Source organism: Monodelphis domestica, chromosome 6 (assembly GCF_027887165.1).
Source record: "Monodelphis domestica isolate mMonDom1 chromosome 6, mMonDom1.pri, whole genome shotgun sequence".
NCBI lineage: Eukaryota > Metazoa > Chordata > Mammalia > Didelphimorphia > Didelphidae > Monodelphis > Monodelphis domestica.
In genome coordinates, this window is record NC_077232.1 from 121,612,095 (window position 1) to 121,618,192 (window position 6,098).

The window sequence follows — 6,098 nt, forward strand, 5'->3', positions numbered from 1 at the left end:
GACCTTATAGTTTATCTGATTCACATGCCACAAATCTGGTCTTTCCAGTCTATTGTATTGTGTGGTCCAGAATCAGAACTGGAAGGGATTACCTGAAGCTATCTAGTTCAATGTCCTCCTTTAAAGAGGAGGAAATCAAAACTCAAGGAGATTCAGTCATTTGTCAAAAGGTATAAAGGCATTAAATATTGGAGTGGGGCTTTGAATCCTGGTCTCCTCACTCCAGAGACTTTGCTCTTTTTAATTAATAGTGTTACTTTTCAGTCAAACTAGATCCTCTAGATAAAGGCAGCATGCAGAGCTCCTAGGAAAGAGCAACACTTTCTGGTAGAGAGGATCAATTACCATCTCAAGTCTCCGCATTCTACAATTTCAGACAATTCCAAGTATATATTTAACACCTACTGTATGCAAGGCCGGGTGTTAAGCACTGATGTTACCAAACCAAAACTAAAACATGGTCCTGGCCCTCAGGAAGCTTCTACTCTTAACATTCTGAGATAATCTCCTTATCTTTTTCTCCCTAGGACTTGAATGTCCCCAATGATTCATCGTGGTATGTATAAGAACACAAAGGTGCAGAATCAGGTGTCCTGTGTAAGGTTCTAACTCCCATTTCCTTTATTTTCTCCAGCTAAAGGAGGATTTTATAGTCCTGTGCTTCTTTGTCTGAGTTATGATGGGAGAAAGGTTGATTACTTCAGAGTAAAGAAAATAAAGCACACCAGAGGAAAAGAGTAGTTTTAATGGCTAAACCATAATTGTCAACTCTCTTAGAATGTCAGAATACAGATTTTTCTAATCAGGATCATCATACTTCATTTGCTTCCTTCTGTATTCTGGTGGCTTCATTACTATCCTCTAAAATTCTGGGTTTAAAGTCAGAAAGTCAATGTTTTAATCTTAGTGATACATGCTGGATGACAATATGTAAGTCATTTGCATTCTGAGTCTCACATACCTTATATATAAAATGAAGATGTTGGCTTCAAGAATTACATTAAAAATCTAAAAATCTATTAATTATTTATTTTCCCCTAATATCAACCTTGAGTTGCATCTATGCACCTACAATATAATTGCATGAACAATAATAATTTAGGATAATTTAGGGAAAAAAAAAACCTTAGCTGTGTATTGATTCCAAAGCAGAGGAGGGGTAAGACACTAAACAATGGGGGATATGTGACTTGCCTAGTGTCATACACTTAAGAAATATCTGAGGTCACATTCAGACCTAGTACCTCCCATCTCTAGCCTTGGCTCTAAGTCCACTAAGAAAACAAATTGCCCCTTAACAATAATTATGTTAAGAAATCAAAGCAATGGGTTATGGAAGATAGAAAATTCAGAATGACAAACTAAAAGTTCATATTTATTCATCATTTCCAAAAAATTCATCAAGCATGTCTGGTGAAGAGGGGACAGTGCTAGATAGTAGGGAAGAAACAAGCATCTAGATATGACTTGGCTTCTCCCTCCATGAAGGGCAGTTTCAGTTTAGTGGCAGGATAAGATGTTAAAATAGATATAGCTTTTGCATACCAAAGCATTCCTTTTCTCACTTTATTACTTTCATGAGTTTTTTTTCTTATACATGAGACATAGGTCTTCTTTAATGAAATAAATATGGAATATGTATTTTGTGACACCATTGATATAACCTATATAAGATTGTTTACTGCCACGGGGAAGGAGAGGGAAGGAAAAAAAAAACAATCTGAATGGCAAAATGTCAAGTAAAAATTAGTAAAAATTGAGTCTATATGTAGTTAAATAAATGAAACTGTTAACATTAACAAAAACTTAGATATCTTTCCTTTATTCAATTTTATATTATAAGAATGTAACCAGTTATATCTCTCTGAGCTGGAGAAAAAAGATGCTGAAAGTTGAAGTTCCAAAGACTATAATGGATCATCTTGTATTATTATTCCAAGGAAAAGAGAAAGCTATAAGCTCAACTGTGAGGACTGAGAAGAGCTGGAAAATGTTCCACCACACTTTTAGTTTCAATTGAGAGCCAGAGGTGAATAGTGCAATAGAGAGAGTGCCTGGCTGCTGTGGCAACAGCAAGATGTGTGTAGTGAAAGACAGGAACCCTGAGAGACAAATGCTAAAAGTGACAGATTTTCTCATTACCGGGAGCTGAGCACGTTTAGGAGAGAATTCCATTATTTTGACTATTAAGAAATGTTAATATTTTCTCCAAAAGAAAAAAAAAAGAGTGCATCTGGTCCTTCACATCTCTTTGCTCTGGGTCAAAAGTAATAAGTTCATATGCCATTTTCTGTCTGGGATGAGGCTAGGTTGAGTCACATTGTTGTTCTTGTTCAATCTTTTCAGTTATATGACTCTTTGTGGCACTTTTTGGGGTTTGCTTGGCAAAGATATTAAAGTGGCTTGCCATTTCCTTTTCCAGCTCATTTTACTGCTGAGGAAACTAAAGTGATTTGCCCAGGATCATACAGCTAGTGTCTGAGGCTGGATTCGAAGTAAGGATTTCCTGACTCCATGCCTAGTGCCCTATTCACATCACCTCCTATTTGCCCTCAGTCACATTGCAGAAGTGAAATCAAAGGCAGTGACAAGAGAACACATACTACCTGAGGGAGGAAAAGATGTGTTGCTGGATTTAGCCAGTAATATCCATATTCCAAACATAGAAGTCAAGGAAGTAATCCTTCAAATCCTACAAATCAATACATAAATGGGCACAAAGAATGAAAGTCTACTGGATTAAAAAACCAAAAACACCTTGTTTGGTGAGATAGGAAAGGAAGATCTCTACATTGTTCAAAAACTTGTTCATATACAACATTTCCCTTAAAATAGCTGATGTTATTCACACCTCAAAGTTTCAGTGCTATGGGAATTAATAGTAACTGGTTAATCAGAGCATATCTCAAAAGGTTTATAGTTGCATTAATTCATCAAAAAAGTAGTAGAGTGACCCCCAAAGAAGAGAATAAGGGTACATTTAAATTTAATAATTCCTATTAAGTAGTGCACTGAATTAATAATGATTCTGAGTTATTGCCTCTTTCATAAATGTTTTGAAGTTTCTCCTTAAATATCCCAGCCTAACTTACAACTCAGCAATGTCCAAGGGTTTTTCTATGAGACAAACCTATGGATTTCTTTTTATGAGGCAACAATCATATAATGCATTATGGAAAAGTCACTATAGGAAATGTGAACAATGAAATTCCATGAATTCATCATGAAAACACAAACTTCACTTTTTCTTAAATCAACAGAAAAAAAAAAGATTACAACATTTTTCAGCACCCTCTTTCAGAATGGCACCATTTCACATGGAGTTATGTCCCAAATAAAGAAAATACCACATGGTAAAGACAAAAATAACAAGTTTAAATGGCCTGACAAAAAATGCACATAAATGCTTGAATTGTATATTTTAGATATTTGTTTTGGTCCTATACTTTTGGTTTCCATTTTCTTAAATGGTACCAGTAAGAAATAGTAGTCTAAAGTAAATTCTATGTATAGAGTTTTATGCACAACATCCTATTTTTTTCATGTACTTTAAATATAGATGTGTAGATGTATTCCTCTGGTATTTGGAATAATTTGATCACAACATATTAAAATCACACATGAATATAGCAATCTTTATCAACTTTTTAAAAAATGAGAAATGAGAATTTTCTGATATAATATTAATCATACTCTAAAGAAATGAGGGAAAATATTAATATAATCTAGATTATCTCCAAGGCATTTTATGATTTTAAATCAAGGGTCATGTGAAGCCAACTAATGTAAAGTTGACATTTATTTTATACTGACAGCTTATAAGCATATGAGTTTTAAATTCAATAATGACTCTACAGCCCTTTGAAAACTTTAAAGTGATATAAAATGTGATATCCAGATTGGTAAAGAAAATTCTCAAAATGAAAACTCTTCTCAAGTGATGCATAACAACTTATATATAATTTCTTGTCTTTGAGAGTTGTCTTGAGTAACAATAGTTCAAAAGTTTTGTGTTTTTTTTTTCCTGATCACATAACTAGTATATTTCAGAAACAGGACTTGAACAATGTATTCTTTACTCTAAATTCAATTCTACCAGGCTGTTTCCAACATTTTAAAAATAATATTGTCTTGAATTCTCTACCTCATTGTGTGCCCAACACCTATCTGCATTGAGATGATAAGCAATCTCATGTACATTTTATAGGTGTAACATTTTTCCATATTAATCCTTTTGTGGAAGAAAATTCAAATATAAAAAAAAAACGATGTGTAAAAATTTTCTTTGGTTTGGATTCAGATTAAGTTCTTTTTTTCTCTGGAAATAGATGCCATTTTTATCATAGTCCATTGGAATAGTTTTGGGCCACTAAATTGCTGAGAATACCTGTTATTCCCTGTTGTTCATTGTACACAGTATGCCTACTGTTACTATGTACAACATTCTCTTAATTTGGTTTATGGACTTTTGGGATAAGATGACTGCAGAGGAGAAGAAACTTCATGACTCCCCCTATTACTGATCACAACAAAGCATCTCAAAAGGACAAACATCAAAATCAGATGAGGGAAGTGGCTCTGCTAAGGGGTACAGCCTTGAAGGTAGGTAGGGTTTGGGCATTTCCATGCTATCAGGGGGTAAAATTACACCTACCAAAGCTTGAGCTGATCACCCCTCCCCTACACCACCTACAGCACCAGAGTCAGAGTGAGGGTTGGGAAAATTCCTAAATTCTCTGGGGTTGGCTGAAAGCACCACAGTCTTACCCCTCAGAACAGTGCAAAGCCTTGACAGTGAGACTTGGGACCAGAGATTGAGGAGCGCAGAAGTGGAGATAACCCAGAGATGGGCTGCCAAAAGCAGACTGTAAAGAGACTAGAAAAATAACCTCTGGGCAAAAATCACTCTGTAACTTGCTATGGCGAGAGCTGCCTGCCCTCCTCACTTATACTTCTGAATGAGAAGTAAAGATAAAACTAACACAGCAATGGCTACCAACTCCCAAGAACTATAATCCACAAGTATCAAAAGAAATAAGGCACAACAGAAAAAGTTTCTGAAACTGGAAAACTTCTTTGGAGAAAAGGAGCAGAGTACAGAGATGGTAGCAAAGAGTGACAAACAAACATCCAAAGTTTAAAAAATATGGAAATTGGTCACAAGCTCTCAAGGATCTCAAAATTGAGTTCAAGAACCAAGTAAAAAGGATAGAAGAAACTTGGGAAGAAAGATGGGAAATAGAAATGCAAGTAATTCCAAAAGGAAATAATGGTTTAAAAGACAGAATCTCTCACTTGCAAAAAGAAGCACAGAAATCACATGAAGTAATAAGCAAAATGGAGTCCAGGATTGACCTTCTGGAAGCCATGAAAAGTGGGTTAGACCAAACCAAAAAGGAAAATCAAAAGATCAGAGCTGAAAACCAGTCTTTAAAGATTAGAATTCGGCAAGTAGATGCTAATGATCTCACAAGACAGCAAGAATTAATAAAGCAAAATCAAAAGAATAAAAAAAAAGAAGGAAACATGAAATATCTCATTGAAAAGACAACCAACCTGGAAAAGTGGTTCAGGAGAGACACTTTGAGAATCATTGATCTACCTGAAAACCTAGAAAAAAACAGAAACCTTGACATCACATTTCAAGCAAATATCCAAGAAAACTGCCCTGACATTCTTGAATAAGAGGTCAAAGTAGACATTGAAAGAATCCATAGATCACTCTCTACATTTAATACTCAAAGGACAACTGCCAGGAATGTAATTGCCAAATTCAAGAGCTTCCAAATAAAGGAGAAAATATTTCAAGAAGCCAAAAAGAGACAATTCAGATATCAAGGAGCCTCAGTCAGATTGACACAGGATCTGGCAGCTTCCACACTAAAGGACCGCAAGGCTTGGAATATGATATTCAGAAAGGCAAGAGAATTGGGTCTACAACCAAAGATCATCGACCCATCAAAACTGACTATATACTTCCAGGAAAGTATGAGCATTTAACAAAATAAAAGATTCCCAAGTATTCCTAAAGAAAAGACCAGAACTAAATGGAAAATTTGATGTTGAAATGCAAAATTTAAGAGACACATGAAAAGGTA